We start from the raw sequence: 25077 nt of genomic DNA, 5'->3' as shown, positions 1-25077 counted from the left end.
GCTTTATATTCGACCAAGGACTCAACAACAACAACAACATGGTAGAGTTGGAAGGTCCGGAAGTTAACTATCTCGGTATGAGAAACAGAGTTTATATTGGTATGGACGTGTTTTAGATTCTCTCAATCAGAGACAGAGTAGCCAGACAAAGTAGAGTTATGGAGCGATTTTGATGGAGAACCAACCCCATGACTGATACGGTATAAAAAAATTAGACTATTAGACTAGATCCTGCCTTCTGGGTTTGGCAGTTAGACGACTAAGGTCACTGGGTGCTTCTTTCTTCGACAGCCTGGGGCAGTGCGCCAACCTAAATCCCATCAATCTTATCCATTATATCAACAGCTCTGGCTGGCTGCAGATATCTGCCTGTTGAAGGTCTCATAATGGTATCAAAACGGCGCTTCAGTGCTACTTGAGGAGTCCCAGGTACTTCAACCATTTCACTCACCTAAACCTTTCACCTATCCTCATATAAAGCTAAAAATGGCACGCGTCCAAAAGGAGCTTACAGAGGAAGACTTCCAGCTGAGTTTCGAATAATAACAAATTTGCATAGAGCGTTGTAGGAATAATAGGAGGCGAAAAATAGATATGAATGAGATCAAAATAAAATGTTTCCTTTGTCAGACTCACAATTTAAGAGCCACACTTCCTATATATTGAAGTAAAAATCGTTTGCTGTTATTTTTTTATTTGGTAAATATGTAAAATCTTAAATTTTTCCAATTATATTGGAGTTTTAAAAAAATACCTTGTCTCAAACTTTCAATTGTCGCTTAGTGTAGATACAACTCGAAAAACCAAGATAAGGTGTAGAAAGCGCTCAGACACACAATCGGCCAGCAGGGCAATCGGGCACTCGGACAGCCGGACAAGTGCAAACTAATCACATCATCATCAAAAGCACAAAGAAAAATAAAAAACAGCGCAACACACGACGAGGCATCAATGTCGCCAATGTAGCCATCAGGCATCGCCATAGTCAACGCCATTGAGATCGTCACTACCAGACCGGCCGCTATGGTGGTGGTGGCGGTGGATCGAAAGCATCATTCGATTTGTCGCGTTGGTTGCTGCATTATTGGGGAGACATCATAAAAATATGAAATTATTAATTAATAAATGAAACGACATAAAAACGGTCAACGAAGCGCGTAATTATCACACGCGATGCTGATGCTGATGATGGCACAGGTGGACACGACGCAGACGTGATGGACAAACGCAGCAAGTAGAGGAGCGACGGTTAAGTGTGGATGGAGAGTAAAACGTCGGTCTGGACGACGAGTGGCATTAAGGTTGGATCACTAAATACTTATGTTTTCAGCGGATTGTTGCCAAGCATAGAGCTCCAGCTGAAGTGCTTGCAGACAGGCAGCAGCAGATAACAGATATGTGTCGAGCGACAGCAGGACGAATGCGCCAATGTTCTTGCTGCAATTTTTTAATTTATTTTTGTTTCTTCGTTTTTTTGCTGGCAGTCACACAAATACACGTCTATTTTTCTCGTTCAGATCGCTCCTTCATACATATACACATACACATGCATGTGTGCATGTAGCGCCGCCTTAGTACTGGCGCTTGAATTTTGCGAACATTTTTTAATTACTCCGCTGTCCGCGAGGACGCGCTGCCAAAAATATTTTAGCGCATGAACAGATGAATGGTCTCTCCAATTTTTTACTGCTATCTGCGCCTGCTCTGCGCATATTCGCATTTTTCGTATTACCAATTCAGTGCTCAAGTCGCGCGCAGGCCTTTTTAGTAGGCCAACCTCTGGGCGATTTGTGGGCATGGAGACGCAGCGCGTTTGCGATCCTTTGCGCGTAATTAATTTTGAATTTGATTAATAAAAAGCGCTCCGGTAATGAAATAGGCCATTGATCTCTCCACGCTTTACGGCTCACGCTTTGCTCTGAATTTCAGTGCGGCTCACGACGGGCTGCTGTGGTCGCGGGTGTAGTTGGTTCACAACGTCATGATGCTTGATTCAGGTTATGTCATACAAAATATTTGCACGCCCCAATGATGTCTGTGTGACGGCGGTGGCGGCGGCGGTCGATGAAATTTACGCATTTTTAATAACATTTTAAAAATCACCAACACACCAGCACACACAACTACAAACATGCATTCGCATGTTAGTGTTTCAAAGGTCTACACCACTGCTGTCCTTTGTGTCCCTTCCTTTCACCTCATCTCATTGGTGGGTTTTTTCTTTCTGTCTTTCTGTGTTTGTGCTGTCTACATTTCTGCTTGATTGTGCGCAGTTAATTCAGGCTATTAATTTTGTATGCTAGCCCGTGCACGCATATATTTCTGGTTAATAATATGTTGTCAGCTGTCAGCGTTGACATTTTGGCTCATCCACATTGCTCAAATGCATGCATTGCAACACACGCACACACACACATATACATACTATGTCGAAATAATGTCTGCAACATAGCATAAGTGCACAAACATGGCATGCCAGCAAAGGCTTTTTGGCGCACACCAACAGCTGAACTTGTGTGTGTATGTATGTATGTGGATATGCATTGGCGAATGTTTCTCCGCATTTGTAAATGAAGTTGTACTGTTGCAAATTGCTCTCGTACAAAATATGAATTTTTCATATTTCATAATTTCTGTTTTCTGCTCTTTCTTGGACAATTAAAGCTATGCGTTTTATGTGAAAAATTGCTCAATAAAAATTGTGAGTTCAAAAAAACACTATGCAACATTTTGAAGGTTTTTAAAAAGCCTTAGAAGATTTTCGTAGCTGATCAAAATATTTTGGAAGTCCCGGCCAGGAAAAGGACCCCATGTTAGTATTTCTGATTTTAGACCATAAAGATTACTATGTAAATGTTACAGAATTATTTTCGGCATCTTTTGTGTGGCAATTAAATGTGGAAAGAAAATGTTTGCATCAGCTTTCCTAACCATCAACCTCTACGTCGATACAAAAGAAGGCTTTTTAGCTGCTTCAGAAATATAGTTATCCATAACTATGGTTTTTCGTTTATCAAGCTTGGCAAGTCATCATGATTCATTTAACGCCACAGCAACGCTTACAGATTGTGGAAAATTGACTTTGAAAAAAAAAAATCTGTTCGCGAAGTTCATAGAGCAAAGGCGGCATCATCGCTGTTACAGCGAAAGGTGATCACTATCGAGTCATGCTGACCGAATTTTTGTTTCCAGAAATTAATCAGCTAAACATCGACGACAGTTGGGCAACAAAGGGGCGCAACTTTCCATACAGCGCACAAACCAATCGATTTATTGCAATATTAAAGCCACCAATGACGTCATACGGTCAGATTGATTGGAAAAAGTAGTAAAAAGCAGACTGGTTCGAATTCATTCAAAAAATGAAGTGCATGTGCAGGTATCATCACTGTGGCTGACTACTACTACAATAACTTCACCTTACAGGAATACAACATTGTACCCATCGTACAGTTAGCTTTGCGTAGTTTTGGGTTATCGAACACTACTTTTGCAAATCATGGCATTTCGTATGACACTAGAGCTCTATATGACACTCAATAACGAAATGGTCACGAACGTAGCAATACAAATTTTTGTTCAACATTTATTAGGGTGTTATAAAGTAAAAGGCCCAGAAACTTGATTCCTCCGTCCATACGTCCGCTGAAAACGACCAAAAATTGTGGTAATTACTTACAAAATATGTAAATAAAATAAAACAAAACTCAATCTCCCAAATTCTTTTTTTCTTCAAACCTGCGCCAAAAATGTTACAATGAAATGTCAAATTTTGTCGGTTATGTTAGTGATGCGCTATTTACTCATTTTATGCTATTCTAGTACTTTTTGGATGCGTTCACTAACACAATGCAATACAAATATTTCGATAGATTTGTTTCCGAATACACAACTTTATTCGAGATCATTGCAATAGACGCTTCCGAAGCCAGCCTATATGTGCAAATCACATTTTTCTTAATCGTGACCATTCACTCATTCATAAGGTTCGCGACAATTGGAAGCACCAGACGCAAAATCTGTTGCAAAACCCAAAAAAAAAAAAAGACGAGGGACGTTGTGACACTGTCCGATCAGCAGAATTTTTTCAAAAAGTGCAAGCGATCATTGATGAGGACCCTTGAAAATCAATGGGGGTCCTTGCGAGGGCGCTTAATGTTTCTGGGGGTCTTATCTGTCGAGTTGGCCATGAAGATCTCCAGTGTAAATCCTACGTTACGCACAGAAGATAGTTTAGGACGGGGCAAACACGTGAACAACGAGTCATCCGATCACAACGCCTTCTAAACAACATTAAACACCCTGAAGCGCCTAAGAACACCGAAGTTATAGCTGTCTTACTCGTTAAATTTTATTTAAAACGAAAGCTAATTAGTTTTACTCTCAAGTTGTCCTCAAATACCGTACGCACCCTATATAGGCGAAGATTTCACCTCGGCATTTTAGTAATGGCGTGTCGCATATGTGCCAAATTGAGATCCTGCTAATAAGGTTAAAAAATATTTAAACTATGTGAAAATAAAAAAAATTTATAAAATATTAAACAGATCAGGATCAAAATGTATGTATAATAGCTTCGACTATAATAAAGGGTGGTTAAGTTTCAAGGCCGGCAGACCTCCATTCGATGGTCCAAATTTTCGATGACGCTGAGGCATAATTGAGGTTCTTACCCTTTAGCCCTTGAACTGTTCCTGGCTTATCGACGTACACTTTTTCTTTCAAATAACCGCAAAGAAAGAAGTCCAACGGTGTCGTTGATGTTTAGGTGTGATTCACATTGGACATCGGCCCTTGAAATTTAACCACCCTTTAGTTATCAATTTAATTTAATTTTTTTAAGGACCATATCATATATTAGTTTGGGGAAAAAGAAATCCATTATAATTTTTTTTTTTTTTTTTTTTGAAAATGATTTAAAATTGCTTTATGGTCGATATTTAGCTTCTGGGCGATGCTACGACTACTAACGTGCCGGCCAACTTCAATTATAGGTATCTGTGATTTTATAGACATTTTCTTTAACATCAGAAATGCCTGAACGGAATCGACGAAACCAAAATTGCACGTAATTAGCTGTTTTGGTATCGGCGTCATAAACACCATTCGCAATTTCAGCGGCATTTTCACCTTTATCAAAGAAAAACTGAAAAATGTATGGAAACGTCTAATTCTTGCTTCTTTCTATATTAGGAATCAACTTAAAAGCCTACAACAGAAGTAATGAATTCGTTGAAGAAGAACTACATGTGAATGTTAATTTTATTTCGGATTGCCCGACACTCAGCAGAAGTAAGAATCACATTTTTTCATGACTATTCCCGAAAGAGCTCGAGGTTAGATCTTTGTCAAGGTTTTATACGTTGACGATGTTAATTGGTCCGAAAACATCGTTTAACAAAAAGGTGGAGCATAGGCTGAAGTACATAGAGAATAGAAATATTCTTTACCCTACCATTTCAACTTCACCAAAAATCAAAAGAAGATGAAAATTTGCAACCTATCATAGTGACATGGGCATGAAATGAAAGTTAATGTTGAGCGAAGAAAAATAATCGAAATTATTTTTAAGATAAAATTGTCCAATAATGCAAATATTCGAAAATGTATCCTCTGCCCTTTTATAAAAATTCTAATTTTTGGGCCCTCAATAATTTCAAGTTCCTATAGAATACATTTCAGAGGTAGTCCCACGAAATTTGAAAATTCACCTTATTTTTTGAACACACCTCGTACATTACTCAGCTTGTCCGAAAAAGCTGAATACTTTTGAAACTATCAAAACCAGGCGTGTGATCCAACGATTCTTTTTTTAATGTTACACAGTGTAATTATCAAAAGTGTTTGGGTGGCATTTTTAACATTCACCCTGAGGTGCGTTTTATACGATGGGTGGTTAATTTGGTTTTGGTGAAAGTTGATGAAGTCATAAATCAGCAAATTAAAAATATAATAAACAGATTTTCCTTAAAATAAATAAATCACAAAATACTTGGCTGACATAAACCAATAAAGATAATTTGGTGCTCTGTTTTCTCCTTTTAATAATAAAATTTATGTTGACGTTTAATCTGAGTTAATCTGAGTTGAAAGAGTATAAAATTTATTTCAAAAGCATTCAGTGTTGGGTCAAGTCAATGCGGTAGCTGGATACCATCAGAGTCAGTGAAACTTTTTCAATTACTTTGGTAATCAGTTTTCAGTATTTCCCAACAAGATGTAGAGCAGGAGAAACTATAAATGAAAAAAAATAATAATTAGAAACAATCGTTTATTATACCGATACAAGTCGGATATCCAAAATGATCGCACGATGTGCAAAGTCTCCAGTATATCTAAACTATTTGAAAAATTGGTTCAAGATTTGATTCTGTTCCAAATTTCAGATCTCATACCGCCTTATTAGCACGGCTTTGTTAAGGGTAGATCTACTGTTACGAATTTAGGTTTATTCGCAAAATTTGTCTTAAAAGAATTTGAAACAGGCCAACAAAGCGATGTTAGATTCACCGACTTTTCGAAAGCGTTCTATAGCATCAGCCATTTAAAAAGTTTGAGTTAATTGGTCTTCTAGCTTACTTAATTAGTTTGCATCTTATCTCACAGATATCTTATCTCGTATTAACACTATAAAATCTGATGCCAAGAAAGTTACCTCAGGTGTACCTCAAGTTACCTCAGGTGTACCACTTTGTTCCTGATATTTCAGACGGTTTTGTAACATCGCATTGTCTGATGCATGCAAATAATTGGAAACTTGGTGTGGTGATAACTCCTTACCTCTTAATGCTGTTAAATGCCAGCACTTGTCCTTCAGTAGACGCAAAGTTGCGATTGGTTTCGTTTGTACGTTGACCCATAAACACCCTCTCAAAAATTTATGAAAAGGAAGACTTGGATGTCTTATAAACATCGAAAATGTCATTTTCTAAACATGTAGACTTTATGATAGTCAAGTCTAGATCTAAGCTCGGCTTTGTAATAGGGAATTCAAAGTTGTTCCAGGATCTTTCTACGCTGAGGAATTTGTATTTTTCTCTTGTTGGATCAGACCTGAAATATTGCAGCATTATCTGAGATCCATTTTATGAGGGTTCATCTTTAAGAATTGAGAAACAACATTCATTCCCTCCGTTGGCCTTGTAGTTTGCCTACATATAAAAGTAAATGCCTTTTGTTAGCATTGCCAATATTAGAAATGCGAAAAAAGTTTCTTCGGTAATGTTTATAAAGGACATAGTCACGAATCATTAAATGCCACTTCTTAGTGGAGCTAATAATTTTCAATTGTCCTACTCGTAACCTTAGACTTAGCAATATGTTCCATTTACCTTATTACAAGACCAATGACTTGGCTGTTATCATCTCAGATAGGTATCCTCAAACGATGAGTGCAATACTCACAAAGACGCTCAGAGAAATCTGCGAGTAGGTGGAATTGATTGGACTGGAAGATACGTCGGACTTAGTACTACTCACAAGAAAGTACAAGATTCCCAACTGGTCACCACCGATACTTGGAGGAAGTGAATTAATACTTAAAACATCGACATGTCATGAAGATTTAATGTGGAAGAAAAAGCAAAGCAAGCTTCTAATGCCTTATACGCGTGCAGGAAAATGCTCGGTAAGACTTGGGGCTTATCTCCGTGACTCATATCACTCAATAATGCTCTATGGATCGCTAGTATGGTGGACGGCGTGTGATAAAATGACGTACGTTAAAAGATTGGAGAGCGTGCAAAGGAGTGCAGGAATATGTGTAACCGGCGCTATGAGCTCAACTCCAACATCGGTGATAGCAAAACTTCTCAACTGACCTCCAATCAAATTAGTAGTAAGAAACTCAGCAAAAAGATTTGCGCTAAGACTGAGGATGACTAGACAATTCTCACAAAACAAGACATAAACGGAAGGTCAAAGTACGTTTCCCCAAGGTGAACTTTGGCAAGAGGCTTGGCCTTGTAACAGAACAAAATGGCATACACTTTATTTACAGATGGATCCATGGAATGACGGCCAGAGTAAGAGCGGCTGTCTTCCCCCTGCAGTTTAATCTTCAAAAGACTTTCAGTCATCCTAATCACTGTAACATATTTCAAGCTGAGATCTATGCTGTAACTAAAGCAGCTGAATTAGCGTTGAAATTTACTCCCCTCGACACTCGCACAAACATCTTCATCGATAGTCAAGCTATTATTAAAGCAATAATGGCTGTAATAACTAGCTCGGAATGCGTGTTACCCTGTAGATCCAAAGTGGGCAAGCTCAGCGAGAATAGATAGGTCATAATTTATTGGCTACCAGGGCACAAGGGAATAGAGGGAAATGAGTAAGTTGACGAGCTTGCTAAGGCAGATACCACTTACTGTGCGTCTGCGCCGCCTTCGCTCGAATCAGGCTTGAGGCCTTTGGAACTGATGTGTTAAGAAACGACCACCTTGGCTCCTTAGCACCACAAGATCTACTCAGATTTCTTCGAAGGTCGGGTGAATTTAAAGAATATTAAAAGGGAATCCGAGTGCAGTACAATGGTCTTAATAATGTCTGAGTGCTATACTTGCAGCTTACTATAAAAGCAGCTACCCGTTTGTCTAGGATGAGTTCGTCGAACATATATCCCTCACTTGAAGTTTTGAAGGCGGAACCGTTTGTATGGGACCTCGACCTATAGTACTACAGGATTTCCAGAATAATGCTAGTGGTTGGAGTTCTGCAAGGGCATTCTCTCACTCCATATCGCGCAGCTCAAACTGGTATTGGTCCGGAACGACGCGTGGAACTTTTGCAAAGAAGAAAGGGGCACGTTAGAACACCTCGTTACTACGACCTGGAATCGGTATACTTTTCATCTCTGTAGGATTTTGCTGACAAAAGTTGAAACTGTTTATTAAAATTCTCTGAGCCATGTATCACGAACTATGTTTAACACGGCCCCAACAACACTGATGACACTACGGACCCTATAAGATCTATTCAAATCAGCCAGATATACCGAACCTAATCTTATATAGAAAAATATGGAAAAAAATGACCGACAACTCAGAAAAAAATTGCCAAAAATCAACGGTAGTTGTAATCACTCAAGCTTTGCACTTCAAAAAATTCTTTAGCTCTTAGTTTAAAGTTTTGACCAAATTTTTAAAAATTTTGTACAAGGCTTGAAAGATTGCGCTATATTTTAATTGTTGTTGTAAAGGGTGGTTAAGTTTAAGGACCGGTGTTGATTTTTAATATATTAAAATTGAATTTTTTTAGGAAATTAATGTCATTTGTTTTTATTATGATAATATTGGTATGGCTCAATTATGTATAGAACAAAACATTGGCCAAATGGCAGTCGCGGTCTCGGTAGTACACCTCCATCCGATGGTCCAAATTTTCGATGACGCTGAGGCATAATTGAGGTTCTATGCCGTTAATGTGCCGTATTATCTCATCCTTTAGCTCTTGAATTGTTTCTGGCTTATTGACGTACGCCTTTTCTTTCAAATAACCCCAAAGAATGAAGTCCAGCGGTGTCAAATCACATGATCTTGGCGGCCAATTGACATCGCCGCGACGTGAGATTATTCGGCCATCAAATTTATCGCGCGAAAGAGCCATTGTTTCGTTAGCTGTGTGACAAGTGGCACCGTCCTGTTGAAACCACATATCTTCCACATCCATATCTTCTATTTCGGGCCACAAAAAGTTCGTTATCATCTCACGATGGCGAACACTATTCACAGTAACTGCCTGACCGGCCTCATTTTGGAAAAAATACGGCCCAATGATGCCGCCGGCACACAAACCGCACCAAACAGTCATTCCTTGTGGCTCAAATTGAGTTAGTCTGAAATTGAAAATTGTGGAATGAAATGCAAAAAAAAGCTCGACGTTTAGGTGTGGTTCACATTCAGCATCAGCCCTTGAAATTTAACCACCCTTTAGTATGAACCATGTTTTTATAAAAAACCAAAACAGAAACAGTGGTGTATTTATGATTTTACAAGCGGGTATAGGTATATGAGAAAAAAATGCTAAGGGTACTATTTATAGTAGGTAGGGCAATTAAAACTAAAATTTGTATATTTATCATCAGGTAAACCAAGTGTGGATGTCACAAGTTGGCTTCCTGACCTACAGATACAATTTTTACATTGTTTTAAAAGCATAATTTTATCACAGTGGAATAGGCTAAAATAAGCTTTAACAAGAAAATTATCATATTATTTTCATAAGCTCACTTCCTGTACCCTCCGATATGTGGAAGACTGTCTTATTTAAAAAAAATATTTCCACCTAGACCACATGGGGAGGAAAAAATCTGCTCCGAAGCTTGCACCTCTGTCTTCACTGACGGTTCCAAGATAGAATCGGGAGTGGGAGCAGGGGTTTTCTCTAAATCAGTCAATTTATCTATCTGTTTAAACTGTATTCAGTACTATTACGACTGCTAGTGTTTTTCAACCAGAAGTCTTTGCGATTCTGCAGGCATGCAAAATGCTTGGGGAACGCGGAAGCGAGGGAGATATTAACATTTTCTCCGATAATCAAGCCGCGATCAAGGCTCTGATGACGCCGTGGTGCAGAACGAAATTAGTAAAATCCTGTAAGGAGGAGATCAAATATCTTGGCTGTGCAGGTATCATTTCTCTGATCTGGGTTCCATGACATAGGAACATAGAGGGAAATGAAATTGCTGATGAGCTTGCCAGAAAGGGGACTGAATTGGCCTCAGAGACCTACCTCTTACCCGGACATCGGCATCCCCCTGACAGTTGTTGAAGAGGAACTGCACAAATTATTTCTCAGGAAAGCGCAGAAAAGAAGGAGCTCCATTTCTTCATGTGCTATTCCGGAAACCCTTCGGCACCAGTACAATATACGAAAGACTCAGAAAGTCCTTTGGACTACTCGCCATTCAATTTTGAAACTCGTAGCTGTGTTTACCGATCACTGGACGATCGGCACACATGCGGAAAAGCTGGGGTTACCATTTAACCCCCATTGCTGAAGCTGTGGGGACCTTTCAGAGAAGGAGACTGCTGAGCCTTTTTCTGTAAATGTCCGGGTTTGGCGGTAAGACGATTAAGGCCACTGGGTGCTATCGGCAGCTTGAGGCAGTGCGCCAATCTAAATACCATCAATCTTTCCCATTTCATCAACAGCTCTGGCTGGCTGTAGATATCTGCCTGTTAGAGGTCTCATAATGGTATCAAAACGGCGCTTCAGTGCTACTTGAGGAGTCCCAGACAGGTACTTGAACCATTTCACCTACCTAAACCACATGATACTTTTAATTGTAGAAAAAGTAATCAATCGATGAGGACCCATTTGACAAAATTAGTTTATATTGCAATTTAGGGCAATCGCCGAATGCTCAAAGAGAAAATTTTAGACTTCTAGTTATGAAAAGAAGTGAAAAAACTGAAAAATGAAAAGAAAAAAATTGAAAAATGAAGAATATTTATTTTTTTGCAATTAATAATCGAATCGCTCATCGAGTTACTCTCCGTTGAGCTGCCTATTCATATACGAGTACCAACTTTCAGCCATTAGTCAAACAATCCGCATGCAGAATGTAAGGCGCCATGGGTTTGCTTGTTAGAGCAGGCAAGGCAAGAAATATTTCAACTGAAAAAGTAGAGCTGCTCAACCATAAATGGCAGCAACATTTATATTTTATTTATTACAATAAACAAATAAAAAATCATACATAGCTATCAACCAATTAATTAATGTGATCTACCCTTTTCAACTAGACTAGACATTTGCTGCTGCATAGCCGCTTAGCTACTTGGCCACTTGGCTACTGGCTGCCTTTCGGATGATGACAATCATAAATGTCTAGTTGGTGTCACTAAACTTGCGTACTACATGTCGGCCAGACGGCAACATGGGCAAGGTCTTGTAAAGCAAAAGGTGGTACAAATAAATAGTACGAAAAAAATAAACAAAAATCAACAAAACAAGAACGAGAACGAGAACAATGCGGACTACAGCAGCAACTGCTTGTAAGTGGGCAAGTTGCAACTGCCACAAATACCTACATATGTAAGTGCACAGAGTCAACTGACTGTGTGCGTCGCCGTTGCCATACTTCAGATAAGTCTGCCTGCTGCCTGCCTGTCTGTCCGTCCGTCCGTCCACATGTTTATGGTGTCCAAATGAAATCGATTATTAAAAATGATAATCGATTAAGGTAAAAAGGATGAAAAGTGCGCCTACCAGGTATGCGCCTGCCTGCCGGACGTCAATGTCAAGCTCAAACCAAAGCGGGCAGACGCACAACTTTGGCAATGTCAACAACAGCAGCAACAGCAACAACAGCAATGTATCCATGTACACATGTTGTGGTTGTTTGTGGGCCCGTTGGCGACTTCAACTGCGCGCAGCACATCAAAATCGCTGAAGAAAAATTTTTGCAGACATATGACATTTATGTCTACATGTGTTTAGCAAGACAGTTGACATATGCGACGAGCGGTGAGTCGAGCGGTTGGTCACCGAGTTGAAACAAAAAACAACCGAACGAATGAACTTAAACAATTTGAAGGGGAGCAAACAAAAAAACAAAGAACAAAAAGCGAAAAATGGCACAGAACAGCAAATAAATATTTCAGATAAAAAACTGCGCACTGCAGTGAGATAAAATTTATTTATGTTGGCATATAAAAATCGCAAAGAATCACACAGTACGAGATCGAAAGGATATGTTGTACTTCAAAATACTTCGCCGGGCAGGAGGAGAAAAATCAGCAGTTACCGATCAAAAATTCCGCAATTCAACTGCCAAAACGCGGCGGTTTAAGTGCCTTTAGGAAAAACCAGAACTAAGTAGTTGAGGCCAGTGAAAGAAATTTCAGAAACAGAAGCATTTTTTTTTTTGCTAATAGCGTCCGCCATACGGTGAACAATTGCAAACTTCCGAGTGCATTTGCGCCATGAAAAGTTTTACTTAAAAACCATCTACCGTGCGAAGGCAGCATAAAACTGTAGGTCTGTCAGACGCACGTGACAAATTATCGGGGAAGCTCGACTAAACACGAAGAAATCGGCACCAAAGGTTGCACAGATATTTCACTGTTGCCCAAAAAGAGAGTCGTAAGTGTATTGTTCAATATCTTCTTCAAAAATTTTAAAATATAAGAGTCCTGCACCTTCGATAAAATTATAACCGGTCACAAAGCTTGATGCTTTAAGTACGACAAAGAAACCAAGCCGTCGGTGCGCCAAGAGTCAGCGGATCATTTCCCAATCCCGTGCAGATGACTGCGAAATCTGTAGTGGCTTGTGAGAATGCTCGTGAGCTTTCTTAGTCTATCCTTAGGGAGGTTTTCTTAAACCTATTTTTATTGTACACCTCAGTAAGGATTTCGCCTGGTATAGCGCCATAATTTGGAGCCAACTAACCTCCCTTAGTCTTAGCTCTTCACTCCTAAGTTTTTCCTTGATGGTGTGTTGCTTCATAGCAGGGAGCTCGGGTCTTATTGGTAACAAGAGAGCAGCCCCTCTAGCGCCAGCTACTTTGTTCCCCTGATATATCCGTGTTTCCTAGGACCCAAATGAGCCGTATGCGATTGCGCGTTCCTAACAAATTTATTTTCTCGATACACTAAAGGACCTTGAGTGTCCCCCGACTGTCCCTCGGAACGGTAATTCGCTCATTCCGGAGATTTCTGTCTAAATTTATATCTGCACATGGATAGATGACATACACCCCCGGTGGAAAATGTTCGGAAAACTACCCATCTACACAGAACGCTTGGTTCATAAGATGGTAAGCCACAAGCTAAAGCTAAGTATCAAAAATCATCGGGCAAAAGAAACCAAGAAAAAATGTAGCTCTCGAAAACTTTGGACTACTGTTTGTCCCTTCATAATGCCTCAACTCTTATGGCTGTAAAAACGCTAAAAAAAGTTGAATTCAACATTGGCTTGGGATTGTAAAAACAGAGATGTTGCGCATACTAGAACGTATCTGTCGCATTTAGTACTATGCAGCTCTAAACCATGGAAAGAAGGATGCAACGGGGAGCATTTGACATTTCCTAGAGCATTACAATGTTGTTGTTGATGCTGTTCTAAGCTCTGCCCAAATCGATGTTTAACGAAGTGTTGTCATCAGGGTAATCGCGGTTAGACTAGAAGGTGTTAGATGAGTTGAATTCAGTGGAATTTTCAGTGATCTCAGGTGGGTTGTATCGTTCGAGCTTCTTCACATATTGGGCAAATATATAGGATGTCTGGGTCTATCCTGGATAACTAAAATTTTCACCTGCTACATAATTAAGAAACTCACTCTCTTCGTCTACAGTGGCTGCTGTTTGGTCTCCTATTACTGCATACATAAAAAGGGGCTAATGAAAATAGCTGATGCCTCCTGATGGCTGCCGTTAATTTCCTGTCGAAACACCGTTGAGTCGAAAGGCTGAGCTTCGTCTTTTCATTTAAGGTCGTGTCGTATGATGACTCTAGAAGCTCCAAAAAGTGTGTGATGCATGAAAGGCTGATCAGTTGCTTATAAGAAAACAAAAACGAATGCGTTAGTTTAATTTCTAAACTCAGTAAAATCTCCTTAGCTGCTAATGGATTTCCCTGCAGGGAGTGCCATGCGCATGAATACCTACATACCTAAATATAAAAGTCATACAACTGTTTTCATGCTCGCATTATGATTTCTGTCCGCTGTACAGACAGACTGTGCGCTCCCTGTCCCGTCTATGTGTGTTCACCTGCCTAAAACGATGACCAGCTCTACTTGCGGCAGCGTGGATTTAGGTATATAAATGCAAGGGTGGAAAAGCGAAGGGGACTGAAAGGTGGTTTTGGGGCCTAAGACCCCATGACGGTGCTGACACTGAAAAGTTACAATTACAAGAAAATTTTTCGTTGCCAAATTCACGTTCCATATTCGATGATGTAATCCGACCTAGTGATTCCTTGCTTTGAAACAATCAAATTCCTCATGAAGAGGAGTTATAGCAGACTCTTATGGCAAGATGTGTGGCTTAGTTCCTTGAATAATTTGAAGCCCACGAAATGTTTGAAATGTTGGTATATTTCCAGTAGAGATTTAGATAACCATCGTTGTAATAGTCGAGAGATCTTCATGTCTATTCAGAACTTCTTACCATTGCTTATCGGATGCAAAAAAGCTATGCAGTCTAGAAGGGCTTTGCCCAAGCTAGACTTTCGATGGAAACTATAAGAAATTAAGATTGAGCGAATGTTACCAGAAACGGATATGACGCGAATCGGATTTGGCTAGAGAAGGAGCGGAGCAAAGACGGTGTTGGATAAGAGCGAAAATGGCCGGAAACAGGATGACAAGAGCTGATTAAAGGTTGGGGCTGGAAGAGAAGCGGAAATCACCTTAAACAGAAGTGGAAATAAAACGGAAATGACTGGAAAAGGGCCATTAGAGACGGAGATGCGCTAAGCGGAGATGACCGAAAATGGAAATAAACATGAAGTCAAAGTGAACAGAGATGAGCTGATAAAAGACGGATGTGGACAAGAAGCGGAAGTAAATCGAAACGAAGATTCACAACTAGCGGAAGAGACCAGAAACAGATATGATGAGAACTGGAAGTGATTTGAAAAATAACGGGGAAGAGACGGACGACAAACAGAAATGGCCAGGCACAAGGCAGATTAAATGGCGAAATGGAAATGAGACGGAAGTAACAGAGACAAGACAGATTAAGAACGTAATGGACTAGAAGTAAAAAACCTTAAACGAAAATGGAAATGAGGCGGCAGTGAGCAGCGCCACGACGGATTAAGGGCGGAGATGGACTAAAAATTATTAACAACGAAAATGGAAATGAGGCTGAAGTGAGCCAAGACCGGGCAAATTAACGGCGGAGATGAACTAAAAACGGGAATTAGTGAAAACGAAAATAGAAATGAGGCGAAAGTGAACAAGGACAGAGCTCATTAAGGTCGGAGATGGACTAGAAGCGGATGTCACCTTAAATGGAAATGGAATTGAAGCCGCAATGAGCAGGGAGAGGGCAGATTAAGGGTGGAAATTGACTAGGAATGGAAATTATTGGAATTGAAAATGGAAATGTAGCGAAACTGAGCAGAGACAAAGCTGATTAGCGACGGAAATGAACAAAAAGGTAAAGTGAGTAGAAACGGAGGTTGGCAACAAGCAGAAATGACCAGAACATCATATAGATCCCTGGTCACAATCACAGGGCCACGCGAATTCAATCCTAGGCTAGAAAGAAGTGGAGAGTGGTACCACGATACAACCCAAACTATAATACGTGAACCTGTAAATAGAAAGTCCAAATTGAATTCTCCCTCCTACTTACATTTCACATGGTTTGACTTTGTTAAACGGATATGGCCAGTGCTAAGTGAAAGAAATCTTCCAGCAAATAAATAGGTATTACTTTCTGCGGCTTGCAGGCAATGTAAATTAGTGTCAGAGTTTATCTTTTGTCAGTGAGTCAATGAGGGCCTTGGCTCTTTTTTGAACTGGACTTTGGTTCAATTACCCACGCAGAGGGCAACGCTTGAATACAAAGATGTGGTAAACTTTATATAGTTGCTGCCATCTTAACTTAAGTAAAACTGCACACGAAATATAGGACTCTTTGGTAAAATGAAAATACGTGCTTTACATCGTAATCGCCTTTGTGGCCAGCCAGTAGTTCGGATTTAAACTTGAAAGTAACTTTTGCCTTGGCAAACATCTTGTGGCACCACAAGGGCGCTAAGAGCCTTCGGAAAACAAAATATAAAACGATTAGGGGCTCTTGACGTTAAATTATTCACTGAATGTTTAACTGGCCACAATTGACTACATTAACAGCCACTGCGGATAGGTTGGTCTGTTGATAATCTATGCTAAGTCTATCGTTAGGGCAGAGATGTTTGTGTGCGAATATCCAATCTAGAGTTCGAAGTCTTGGATTTGTGTACAAAGATTTAAATATCTAAAAGATTTCATAGTGGATCTTTTTACCATCAGGTATTAGATTCAAAGGCTTCTTACTTGTAGAGAAATTAATTACACTCAAAATCTGTCTGATGCACCAGAATCGTTTCTGAGTTGAAAGTCATTCACAAAAATGCCCAACAGAAGCGAGTGTGGTTCAAAGTCCACTGTCATATTTACGAGTAGCACAAAGTTAAGAAATACAAGTAATGCTGGGCTGAAGTTTATTTAACAGAGCTTTTACTGAACGTCAGTCTACGACTTTTTGATCATTACAGCGTCTTTAAGGTTGAGTTAACAAAGAGAAATAAAAGACAGTCAAAAATAAAAGTTTGATCTGATTTCTGAAAATTTTTACTTACGAGCTAGCGATTAAAGGATCAAATTTACAACATCTAAACTGAGCCTATTCCCTCGGCAGACAATGGCAAACCTCTGAGTGTATTTCTGCCATGAAGAAGCTCCTCATGAAAAACTATCTCCCGTTCGGAGGCGGCATAAAACTTTAGGTCCTTCAATTTGTGCAAAAATATCAAGTAAGAGAAGCTCGGCCAAACACCTAACAATGGATGCAAGAGCTCAGTAACGTGGGTGGTCGACTCTCTGACTATAAGCAATAGTTTTCACTGAACTAGCAAACATTAGATGGGTCATGTAACCCACTTAAAGGGTGGTAAAAGAGCTCTGGTGTAGCATTCAGGAAAAGAGATCCAAGATGCTAACCACTCTTTCCAAAATGGATTGCTTCCCAAATAGGTTGTCATGTGTTATAGCGAGTCACTGCGGAATAGAGACAGTCGATCAGTGAATGAGCTATGAAGTGATGACAAACTAGAACATTGAACATTTTCTTTGCTGCTGACCCGCTCTATTAAGAACGCAAGGCATATCTTTCAATATAAGCACTTCATTCGATGCCTAGTAGACTCAGGGGATATGCGAAATGTTCAAGCAATTCGAAAAGCAGTGGTTTCATAGAAATGAAAGACGAGTGCAACCACAATGAGCCAATTGACTTCAGTCTGCATCTCTGCACTCTTCCGAGGAAACCAGCCACCGTAACAAAACCTGATCTAGGCATTAATTTTTTCTAATATACTTTACAATTCTTAATGTGTTCCTAATGTTTTTTTGTGTTTTTTTTTTTTTGTTTTAGAAGTGTTATATATTTTTCACTTCTTTATCTCTACAAAATATCAAATAATTTTGCACTAAGCCCCCTCTTTTAGAAATTGCTCAATCCGTCAGTGCTTAGCTACAGACATATTCCATATTTTATACTTCTTATAAATTCACATTTCAAAAAAATATTATTTATTGCCGAACGTGCAGTGCATTTGTGTGTTGAGTGTTTTTATTATTGTTATTATTACAAATGTTGTAGAGGAGTAAGTTGCTGACTGCTGGTTACTACTGTTTTCGAGCCGCGGAAACTGAGCTCATCGCTGCTCTGCGCATGCGCACAATCTTATCGCGCGCGACTACTTACTAATAAAGCAGTTCATCATCATTGTCGTCATTACTGAGATTGTCTCTGTCATTATAATAAAATATTGGCCTGTAATCGAAGAAATCCCGGAGTGGTGGAGAGGTTGTAGCGCGGATTCAGCAGCTGAGGTAGTTGCATCTATAGTACCAGTACGAGTAGTCGGATTTGGATGTTTGTGCGTGTGCATGTCGAGGCGCGATACATAAAATTGTGGCAACAAATAGAAGTGGCAACCATTTGAATACCTTTGGAATGCGGTTGCAGAAGCAGGCGACAATGTTGCAACAAGCATTTGTTGCATGAAGCAGTCACAAATTGCCACACTTTATTGGAACGCTTAGAACAAAATTACTTTACTTCGCAGATAGTGAAGTTAAAATAAAATTTCTAATTATAACTTAGCGCCAGGTTACTGGTGGTATTTGAAGAAGTGAAGATAGATTCAGAAGGCAAAAAAATAGATCCCAATTTAAGGAAACTTGCCTTCCTCAAACTGATAGACTCGTAAATAGTTTTCAGATCAGTGTTCAATGTACAGCTAAGATTCCGTTAGGTTCATTAATTTTTAGATTCTGCGGCTATAGAAATTGAATATTGAGTCCCAAAGTATGATTTGCAGAGAAAGCCGTCAATAACGAAATTAACAGTGAGATATCCTGCAACGATTCTGTGACAGCTACAACCGAGGAACTATCGATAATTCTCTACGGAAGGTGATGGCCAGAACTCCACAAAAGTGGCGAATTTCTTCATTTCCGCTCGCCTGTGAGTGGCTAGAAATAATTAATTTAAATTTTTCAAGTAATTTTGAAGCATCCTCAGGGTACAAACCAAATACTCGTTTGAGCGCAATGTACCTGTGAGAAGTTTAATAAAATTTTATAACAAACGGGAGACGATCCCGCCGTCATCAGTATTCGATGGACAAACCCCGGGGCATTAACCCGCCATTGGACACCTTTATTAAAACCTTTGGTTCGGCACCTGGGTCTGCCTTTTTTCGTCCTGTTCGAGGGCCTTTTTAAAAAGGGTTTATCCATAAATCGATAAATATAATTTTAGGAAGCTACCTGGAAGCTCACGTCATTAGGTAATAGCAATATGTCAGATCCGGGTGACAAAAGGTAGTTTAAAGAAAAGCTTTTGAATACCGAACCGATTTAGCACAAATTATGGAATGCCATTTTCATCCCCGGAGGCAATTACTAAGTCTCTGGGTAAGCTGGGGGTCGAAGCAGACCTTACCAGATTTATCTACAGAATTCTTAGCGACAGAATAGTCGTGACAGAGTGGGGCGGCTTCTCTCTCAGCCGGCAGGTGAGTATGAGCACTCCGCAAGGTGGTGTTCCCTAACCATTTCCCTGGGTTGATGTTGTGAATGACTTTCTGGAGGAGCCGGCGAGAGGAGGCTGCAAGGTGATTGCCTACGCGGAAGACGTGGCACTAATTGTTTGAGGCAAATTTGTGGATACTCTGTACGATTTGATGCAGGGATATCTGAACGTGGCTGTTAGATGGGCAAGGGATTGAGGTCTGTCGTTGAATACTCTCAAGACGGAGCTCGTAATTTTCACGAGGAAATATAAAATACCAAGAGCTCAACTTAACCCAATAGGGGGTGCTCCGTTGGTGCGCTCTGACAAGGTGAAGTACCTTGGTCTAATTCTTGACAGTAAGCTTACGTGAAAACCCAACATTGAGGAGAGAGCAAGGAATACAACATTAGGGAGCTTTCACCTAGAGTTCTTTTTGGCTATATATTGTAATAATATACTTTTGACTATCTAATGGTTGAACTCACTAAAGAGGACGACTTCGGTGAAGAAAATGGAGAGAGTTCAAAGGACTGCACTCATTGGAATCAGTGGGATGCTTCGAACTAATTCTACTCTAGCGCTTAACGCAAGGTTAAATGTGGTATCGGTAGACATCGCAGGCAGAATTGCCGCTACACGTACCGCAATCAGACTGAGGGGTTCGGACTATAGGCTCCACCTCACTTATGGACACTCAAGTATCCCAAGAAACTTGGGGTACACCCACCAGTCGAGGGATCAATGTACACCATCGCCTAGTGCAATCGGAACATTCTCCACTCACATTCCAGCAAGAGAAGAGTGGACATGGGGCTATACTTGGGGACAGGGCCTGGTGAACTTGTTCACAAATGGATCGAAGTTGGAAGGAAAGTTTGACGGAGGAGTCTTTTGCTAGGAGCTCCCATTAGACTCAAATTCCGGTTACCGGACCACTGCAGTGTGTCCCAAGCAGAGGTAGCCGGAATCAAAGAAGCAGCTAATTGACTACTCACATGCGTATTAACAGTCAAGTAAGTAAATATTTACTCCGCAAGCCAAACTGTTGAAACTGGTTGGGGTATGTCTGGATTCACTTCCGATTGCATCCGAATTATTTGACATAAGGCTCATCCGAGTTCTTGCTCACAGTGACAGTGCGAGAAACTGCAAGGCGGATGAGCTGACCAGACAAGAAACAGAAGCTCCTGGAAACATGGGATTCGCGTCAACTCAACGAGCGCTGGGCAAATACACAATCTTGTAAGGTCGCGAAATCCTTCTGGCCACGTGTGGATCGGGGGCGCTCGAGCGTGCTTCTGAGATTGGCAAAATATCAACTCTCGAACTTTGCGGCTTTCTCACATGACACTATCCATGAGGTGTGCATACTGTGAAACTTGGAGTTACCTCGAGCCTTTTTGCGTCGAATTTATGGAGGATGAGGTGGAATCATCTCAGCAGCTTCTCCCTGCAACCGCAGCACAGTCATCGTTCATAATCTATACACACTAAACCCATCCTAATGACCACCCCACCTCCACCTCTCTCCGCCCTCTCCTTTCGTCCCATCGGTCTTGCTCCACCTTACTTCCTTCACAATGGTTTCACAACGGACGAATTCGTTTTCTTCGTCCAAGCGTGCCCACTCCTTGGGCAACCATTTTAACCTAACCAAATTTGAAGGGATTTGTGCTTAACCCTTGTCACGAGCACGGTATCCTATGCCGCTGCTCAAAATTTTATCGTCCATAAGAGCAGTATCGCCGACCAATAAGACCGGCGATATATTCTTTCTTTGTATGCTATTGTTTATCTTACATATCAGCATAGATCCGTTGTAAAAACTCAACGACATAAGTCGATGCCACAAAATATCTCAGACCCATAAGACTACAAATAAAAAATTGCAAGAGCTAAGTCGAAGGAAGTCTTTGGCGGGTTGAAGGCAAGGAGAGGGCACTAAAGATGAGATGGAAGTGCAAACCTCGTATTGAATCTAATCTAATCTATGTTCATGGCAAGGAGAGAGTACTGGACTACCTTTTTTTATTTCCTAAAAAACTTCCCTTATGAAGAGCAAACTCTTTTAAAAACTTCTTCGAAACCATGTTTTGATTCTTTAAATTAATATTTCACGAAATATAGCGGTTTTTTAGTTCAATTTTAAAATAATGGAATTTATGCAAAGAAAACGGCGAACGCACGTAAGATGTAATGCAAATACATACTTTGCCACCACTTTGGAATAGAGCAAAGACAGCAACCGCGTGAAAAGGCGCCATCTAGCGCAAAACTTTGCAAGGCGAAAGCCATTAGAGTTGCCAGTTAAACGCCAACTGCATAAAATGCAAAGCGAAAAATACTAAACCGAAGAACGTAAATGATTTTTACGCGCCTTGCTTCTTACGATATTTACGTGCTTTGGTATGAAAATTATTACGTTATCGTTCTCGCGACACATAATTCGCTCTCTAAATAATTCGCACATTAAATCTGTTTCCACAACGCATTTGTAATTTACATTGACAGCTCTTTTTCTGGATCTTTGCTTTTTAATGCTATTATCTGCTGTTAAAATCGTTAATGGAGACAAGAAGTAAGTTAATGTTAAGATTTCATTTTACTTTATTAACGAAGTTTGTGTTTATTCATCCTTCGTTTTTCTAGCAATAAGAAAGTTCAGCAAATGACAGCAAGCCAGCGAAAGTCGTTGATAGAGATATGGAGCGAAAAATTAACGGATATTGCGGCTGCGTGAGAAACGGGTGCATAATTTTACAAATGTGGCAGGAGCTGAAAAACTGAAGACTTGTGTACTCGTTGGTAGAGGTCAAGAGGAAAGTGTACTAACTGAGTGCAAGTCGCTTCTGAAGACAATTTGGCATCTTTACAATTCTTAAAGTATTCAGCAACTTTCTCGATATGTTAATTTTGTTTAACAATTTTTTTTTTGTGGCCTCAATTATTATAAATGTACGTTTGTTCACTTTATTCCCTTGTTTTAGTTAACTTTTCGTTTTAGTTCGACATCTAACTTCGATAAATTTCCGATCAATTTTGGAAAGACATCGATTTATTCGTAATTCGCAAGGGAATTGATACTGAATTACTTACAAGTGAGGTAATTCGCTCACGAAATTTTGTACGGCGAGTTACCAAATTCAAAGCATGGCGAAAATAGGTAAGTCAAGAGATGTGACCAACATCAGACCCAAGAATGATAAAAGGCCTTTTCTTTGCCTTAAATTACATTTGTTTGTACGAAGTTATACCAGTCTAATGCTGTATGACCATACTCTCTAGCGGCGAATCTTGCTTGATAACTTTGTTGTTGCTTTCACATAGAAATTTTTCGTTAAGTCAATCGACCATAAAGATAGCGAGCGGCGAAATGGCGCATAGAAAAGGCCTAGAGAAACAGATTGCGCCTTCCGAATTCGCCGTGTCGTAAGAGTCCATCAATAAACAAACAATGGGAAGTGGAATTACTTGATTGTGAAGAAGAAGAGTAGACGAAAGCAATGGAAACAAGCAAACACAAGAAATTATACGCACACATACACTTTCTTGCCACTGTGTATTCCGCACGAAAACGCAAAAAAAAAGCCTTTGTGGTTTCACAATTCAACACACGGCACTTCGTTTTCATTGGTTTGATCATGAAATCACAATGCGACCAAGCCATTCAATTAATTTCCACAAACATGTAATTTCTCCCACTTTTCTTTGTTTTGTATTGCGAAGGGAGCTGACGTCAGAGTAAAGTAACTGTTTTTTAATGGCGTCACCTTAGATACCCAATTCGCATTGCATCAGACCCGTACCCGGATCTTGGGTACCTGATGAGGGGGCAGTCGAAGTTATTCTCACAATTTTGTTTTTCACTGTAGCGGATGGCCAAACCTAGTAATATAGGGTGGGCCAAATAAGACCTACTAATGTTAAGCACAAATAACTTTTTTATTTTTCGACGTATTTATTTCCCTACCGCGAGACCACCAACAACGACTACAATACGCTATTCGCTTTACACAATTAGGCACACAAATTGATTTTTTAAATGTTTTGAATTCGGATGAAGCGCAATTCCATTTAAATGGTTATGTCAACAAACAAAACTGTAGATTGTGGGGCTCTTAAAATCCAAGGGCAACACACCAACATCAGTTGCACCCATCTAAATGTACTGTTTGGTGCGGTGTTATGGCCACTAGAGTTATCGGTCGATATTTCTTCGAAAATGAGGAAGAAACGCCGGAATCGATTTCAGGAGCTTCTTTCAGAACATTGATTGAAAAATTTTTGCGGCCAATGGCGGAGCAGTATCCTAATTTGTGGTTTCAACAAGATGGAGCAACTGCGCATACTGCTAGACAAACTATGGACCTGCTGCGTAGTAGTAGTAGGTCTTATTTGGCCCACCCTGTATATTGTATCATCCTTTATTCGAAGTGTAATTGGGAACTGAATTATGAATGAGAGATCGAACTACGAATAAAAAGGCGAATTACTTGCCGTAGAAACATCGAATTAGATAAGCCATGAAGTTATTCACAAAATTACATTTTTATATATCGGGTGTTTTTTAAAAGCTTCGACAAAAATTTGTCGAAATTAATTTTGCTTACGATAATCTGGCTGATAAATTCAAGGCATTTTTATCTTTTGATAAATCTTTTGAATCACATCAGGCATATGTTTGCCGCGCCTACGAGCTACGTTGTCCATGCGATCAGTCCAATTTTTGACTACTTTTCCCAAAAAATCTAATTGAGCTCAATCAGCAAAAATGCGTTGCAAACGAAGGTCATTTCGCTTCAATTCTTACACGAGCTGTATTTTATAGGCACGTAAGCCAAGATCCTTGCGTAAAATTTTCCCCGTAGTCGAAAGACAAAGACCAACAAGCGGAGAATGGCGATAAATCGACATATCGGCGTCTTCTTCACCACTTCGCTCTATGAACTTCGTGAAGAGATTTATATTTTTCAAAGTATAATTCCACAATTTGGACGCCAGAACAAGTGTTACGATTGCTTTGCGTCGACTTGCAAACTTTACTACAATACTTTACTGAACAGAAATGCCAACCATTCTCAGCTGCCAAGCTATAGTTATCGATATCGATAGTTCTCATGCAGCTAAAAAAACACCCCATATCAATGAATATGTTTCAACTTTCAGAAAAACTACTCAAATAAGAGATTCATTCAAGAATTGAGATTTGTTTTTTTTTTTTTTTTGTTTTTTTTGTTTGAAAATTCATCATCATTAATAGTAATTATTTATCGCGCATTTAGAAACATACATACACTTCTCCATAATAAATTCGTGCCTGCATGCTCGT

This window comes from Anastrepha ludens, chromosome 5, assembly GCF_028408465.1.
Source record: "Anastrepha ludens isolate Willacy chromosome 5, idAnaLude1.1, whole genome shotgun sequence".
NCBI classification, from domain to species: domain Eukaryota; kingdom Metazoa; phylum Arthropoda; class Insecta; order Diptera; family Tephritidae; genus Anastrepha; species Anastrepha ludens.
This window is presented reverse-complemented; position numbering follows the sequence as displayed.